Genomic DNA, 6,721 nt, shown 5'->3' on the forward strand with positions numbered 1-6,721 from the left:
ACGGATTCTCCTGCACAGTGGCAGATATGTAAATACGGGGTTTCCGTACCATTTCTTGCGCATCACGGTTCGAACACTCGAACACCTATACGGATTCTCCTGCACAGTGGCAGATATGTAAATACGGGGTTTCCGTACCATTTCTTGCGCATTACGGTTCGAACAGTCGAACACCTATACGGATTCCCCTGCACAGTGGCAGATATGTAAATACGGGGTTTCCGTACCATTTCTTGCGCATTACGGTTCGAACACTCGAACACCTATACGGATTCTCCTGCACAGTGGCAGATATGTAAATACGGGGTTTCCGTACCATTTCTTTCGCATTACGGTTCGAACACTCGAACACCTATACGGATTCTCCTGCAAAGTGGCAGATATGTAAATACGGGGTTTCCGTACCATTTCTTTCGCATTACGGTTCGAGCACTCGAACACCTATACGGATTCTCCTACACAGTGGCAGATATGTAAATACGGGGTTTCCTTACCATTTGTTGCGCATTACGGTTCGAACACTCGAACACCTAAACGGATTCTCCTGCACAGTGGCCGATATGTAAATACGGGGTTTCCGTACCATTTCTTGCGCATTACGGTTCGAACACTCGAACACCTATACGGATTCTCCTGCACAGTGGCAGATATGTAAATACGGGGTTTCCGTACCATTTCTTGCACATTACGGTTCGAACACTCGAACACCTATACGGATTCTCCTGCAAAGTGGCAGATATGTAAATACGGGGTTTCTGTACCATTTCTTTCGCATTACGGTTCGAACACTCGAACACCTATACTGATTCTCCTGCACAGTGGCAGATATGTAAATACGGGGTTTTCGTACCATTTCTTGCGCATTACGGTTCGAACACTCGAACACCTATACGGATTCTCCTGCAAAGTGGCAGATATGTAAATACGGGGTTTCCGTACCATTTCTTGCGCATTACGGTTCGAGCACTCGAACACCTATACGGATTCTCCTGCACAGTGGCAGATATGTAAATACGGGGTTTCCTTACCATTTGTTGCGCATTACGGTTCGAACACTCGAACACCTAAACGGATTCTCCTGCACAGTGGCAGATATGTAAATACGGGGTTTCCGTACCATTTCTTGCGCATTACGGTTCGAACACTCGAACACCTATACGGATTCTCCTGCACAGTGGCAGATATGTAAATACGGGGTTTCCGTACCATTTCTTTCGCATTACGGTTCGAACACTCGAACACCTATACGGATTCTGCTGCAAAGTGGCAGATATGTAAATACGGGGTTTCCGTACCATTTCTTTCGCATTACGGTTCGAGCACTCGAACACCTATACGGATTCTCCTGCACAGTGGCAGATATGTAAATACGGGGTTTCGTTACCATTTGTTGCGCATTACGGTTCGAACACTCGAACACCTAAACGGATTCTCCTACACAGTGGCAGATATGTAAATACGGGGTTTCCGTACCATTTCTTGCGCATTACGGTTCGAACACTCGAACACCTATACGGATTCTCCCGCACAGTGGCAGATATGTAAATACGGGGTTTCCGTACCATTTCTTTCGCATTACGGTTCGAACACTCGAACACCTATACGGATTCTCCTGCAAAGTGGCAGATATGTAAATACGGGGTTTCCGTACCATTTCTTTCGCATTACGGTTCGAGCACTCGAACACCTATACGGATTCTCCTGCACAGTGGCAGATATGTAAATACGGGGTTTCCTTACCATTTGTTGCGCATTACGGTTCGAACACTCGAACACCTAAACGGATTCTCCTGCACAGTGGCCGATATGTAAATACGGGGTTTCCGTACCATTTCTTGCGCATTACGGTTCGAACACTCGAACACCTATACGGATTCTCCTGCACAGTGGCAGATATGTAAATACGGGGTTTCCGTACCATTTCTTGCACATTACGGTTCGAACACTCGAACACCTATACGGATTCTCCTGCAAAGTGGCAGATATGTAAATACGGGGTTTCTGTACCATTTCTTTCGCATTACGGTTCGAACACTCGAACACCTATACGGATTCTCCTGCACAGTGGCAGATATGTAAATACGGGGTTTTCGTACCATTTCTTGCGCATTACGGTTCGAACACTCGAACACCTATACGGATTCTCCTGCAAAGTGGCAGATATGTAAATACGGGGTTTCCGTACCATTTCTTGCGCATTATGGTTCGAGCACTCGAACACCTATACGGATTCTCCTGCACAGTGGCAGATATGTAAATACGGGGTTTCCTTACCATTTGTTGCGCATTACGGTTCGAACACCCGAACACCTAAACGGATTCTCCTGCACAGTGGCAGATATGTAAATACGGGGTTTCCGTACCATTTCTTGCGCATTACGGTTCGAACACTCGAACACCTATACGGATTCTCCTGCACAGTGGCAGATATGTAAATACGGGGTTTCCGTACCATTTCTTTCGCATTACGGTTCGAACACTCGAACACCTATACGGATTCTCCTGCAAAGTGGCAGATATGTAAATACGGGGTTTCCGTACCATTTCTTTCGCATTACGGTTCGAGCACTCGAACACCTATACGGATTCTCCTGCACAGTGGCAGATATGTAAATACGGGGTTTCCTTACCATTTGTTGCGCATTACGGTTCGAACACTCGAACACCTAAACGGATTCTCCTGCACAGTGGCAGATATGTAAATACGGGGTTTCCGTACCATTTCTTGCGCATTACGGTTCGAACACTCGAACACCTATACGGATTCTCCTGCACAGTGGCAGATATGTAAATACGGGGTTTCCGTACCATTTCTTTCGCATTACGGTTCGAACACTCGAACACCTATACGGATTCTCCTGCAAAGTGGCAGATATGTAAATACGGGGTTTCCGTACCATTTCTTTCGCATTACGGTTCGAGCACTCGAACACCTATACGGATTCTCCTGCACAGTGGCAGATATGTAAATACGGGGTTTCCTTACCATTTGTTGCGCATTACGGTTCGAACACTCGAACACCTAAACGGATTCTCCTGCACAGTGGCAGATATGTAAATACGGGGTTTCCGTACCATTTCTTGCGCATTACGGTTCGAACACTCGAACACCTATACGGATTCTCCTGCACAGTGGCAGATATGTAAATACGGGGTTTCCTTACCATTTCTTGCGCATTACGGTTCGAACACTCGAACACCAATACGGATTCTCCTGCACAGTGGCAGATATGTAAATACGGGGTTTCCGTACCATTTCTTTCGCATTACGGTTCGAACACTCGAACACCTATACGGATTCTCCTGCAAAGTGGCAGATATGTAAATACGGGGTTTCCGTACCATTTCTTTCGCATTACGGTTCGAGCACTCGAACACCTATACGGATTCTCCTACACAGTGGCAGATATGTAAATACGGGGTTTCCTTACCATTTGTTGCGCATTACGGTTCGAACACTCGAACACCTAAACGGATTCTCCTGCACAGTGGCAGATATGTAAATACGGGGTTTCCGTACCATTTCTTGCGCATGACGGTTCGAACAGTCGAACACCTATACGGATTCTCCTGCAAAGTGGCAGATATGTAAATACGGGGTTTCCGTACCATTTCTTGCCCATTACGGTTCGAACACTCGAACACCTATACGGATTCTCCTGCACAGTGGCAGATATGTAAATACGGGGTTTTCGTACCATTTCTTGCGCATTACGGTTCGAACACTCGAACACCTAAACGGATTCTCCTGCACAGTGGCAGATATGTAAATACGGGGTTTCCGTACCATTTCTTGCGCATTACGGTTCGAACACTCGAACACCTATACGGATTCTCCTGCACAGTGGCAGATATGTAAATACGGGGTTTCCGTACCGTTTCTTGCTCATTACGGTTCGAACACTCGAACACCTATACGGATTCTCCTGCACAGTGGCAGATATGTAAATACGGGGTTTCCGTACCATTTCTTGCGCATCACGGTTCGAACACTCGAACACCTATACGGATTCTCCTGCACAGTGGCAGATATGTAAATACGGGGTTTCCGTACCATTTCTTGCGCATTACGGTTCGAACAGTCGAACACCAATACGGATTCCCCTGCACAGTGGCAGATATGTAAATACGGGGTTTCCGTACCGTTTCTTGCGCATTACGGTTCGAACACTCGAACACCTATACGGATTCTCCTGCACAGTGGCAGATATGTAAATACGGGGTTTCCGTACCATTTCTTTCGCATTACGGTTCGAACACTCGAACACCAATACGGATTCTCCTGCACAGTGGCAGATATGTAAATACGGGGTTTCCGTACCATTTCTTGCGCATTGCGGTTCGAACACTCGAACACCTAAACGGATTCTCCTGCACAGTGGCAGATATGTAAATACGGGGTTTCCGTACCATTTCTTTCGCATTACGGTTCGAACACTCGAACACCTATACGGATTCTGCTGCAAAGTGGCAGATATGTAAATACGGGGTTTCCGTACCATTTCTTTCGCATTACGGTTCGAACACTCGAACACCTATACGGATTCTCCTGCACAGTGGCAGATATGTAAATACGGGGTTTCCGTACCATTTCTTGCGCATCACGGTTCGAACACTCGAACACCTATACGGATTCTCCTGCACAGTGGCAGATATGTAAATACGGGGTTTCCGTACCATTTCTTGCGCATTACGGTTCGAACAGTCGAACACCTATACGGATTCCCCTGCACAGTGGCAGATATGTAAATACGGGGTTTCCGTACCATTTCTTGCGCATTACGGTTCGAACACTCGAACACCTATACGGATTCTCCTGCACAGTGGCAGATATGTAAATACGGGGTTTCCGTACCATTTCTTTCGCATTACGGTTCGAACACTCGAACACCTATACGGATTCTCCTGCAAAGTGGCAGATATGTAAATACGGGGTTTCCGTACCATTTCTTTCGCATTACGGTTCGAGCACTCGAACACCTATACGGATTCTCCTACACAGTGGCAGATATGTAAATACGGGGTTTCCTTACCATTTGTTGCGCATTACGGTTCGAACACTCGAACACCTAAACGGATTCTCCTGCACAGTGGCCGATATGTAAATACGGGGTTTCCGTACCATTTCTTGCGCATTACGGTTCGAACACTCGAACACCTATACGGATTCTCCTGCACAGTGGCAGATATGTAAATACGGGGTTTCCGTACCATTTCTTGCACATTACGGTTCGAACACTCGAACACCTATACGGATTCTCCTGCAAAGTGGCAGATATGTAAATACGGGGTTTCTGTACCATTTCTTTCGCATTACGGTTCGAACACTCGAACACCTATACTGATTCTCCTGCACAGTGGCAGATATGTAAATACGGGGTTTTCGTACCATTTCTTGCGCATTACGGTTCGAACACTCGAACACCTATACGGATTCTCCTGCAAAGTGGCAGATATGTAAATACGGGGTTTCCGTACCATTTCTTGCGCATTACGGTTCGAGCACTCGAACACCTATACGGATTCTCCTGCACAGTGGCAGATATGTAAATACGGGGTTTCCTTACCATTTGTTGCGCATTACGGTTCGAACACTCGAACACCTAAACGGATTCTCCTGCACAGTGGCAGATATGTAAATACGGGGTTTCCGTACCATTTCTTGCGCATTACGGTTCGAACACTCGAACACCTATACGGATTCTCCTGCACAGTGGCAGATATGTAAATACGGGGTTTCCGTACCATTTCTTTCGCATTACGGTTCGAACACTCGAACACCTATACGGATTCTCCTGCAAAGTGGCAGATATGTAAATACGGGGTTTCCGTACCATTTCTTTCGCATTACGGTTCGAGCACTCGAACACCTATACGGATTCTCCTGCACAGTGGCAGATATGTAAATACGGGGTTTCCTTACCATTTGTTGCGCATTACGGTTCGAACACTCGAACACCTAAACGGATTCTCCTGCACAGTGGCAGATATGTAAATACGGGGTTTCCGTACCATTTCTTGCGCATGACGGTTCGAACAGTCGAACACCTATACGGATTCTCCTGCAAAGTGGCAGATATGTAAATACGGGGTTTCCGTACCATTTCTTGCCCATTACGGTTCCAACACTCGAACACCTATACGGATTCTCCTGCACAGTGGCAGATATGTAAATACGGGGTTTTCGTACCATTTCTTGCGCATTATGGTTCGAACACTCGAACACCTAAACGGATTCTCCTGCACAGTGGCAGATATGTAAATACGGGGTTTTCGTACCATTTCTTGCGCATTACGGTTCGAACACTCGAACACCTATACGGATTCTCCTGCAAAGTGGCAGATATGTAAATACGGGGTTTCCGTACCATTTCTTGCGCATTACGGTTCGAGCACTCGAACACCTATACGGATTCTCCTGCACAGTGGCAGATATGTAAATACGGGGTTTCCTTACCATTTGTTGCGCATTACGGTTCGAACACTCGAACACCTAAACGGATTCTCCTGCACAGTGGCAGATATGTAAATACGGGGTTTCCGTACCATTTCTTGCGCATTACGGTTCGAACACTCGAACACCTATACGGATTCTCCTGCACAGTGGCAGATATGTAAATACGGGGTTTCCGTACCATTTCTTTCGCATTACGGTTCGAACACTCGAACACCTATACGGATTCTCCTGGAAAGTGGCAGATATGTAAATACGGGGTTTCCG

Source organism: Camellia sinensis, chromosome 5 (genome assembly GCF_055761805.1).
Source record: "Camellia sinensis isolate YWXY chromosome 5, ASM5576180v1, whole genome shotgun sequence".
Lineage (NCBI taxonomy): Eukaryota > Viridiplantae > Streptophyta > Magnoliopsida > Ericales > Theaceae > Camellia > Camellia sinensis.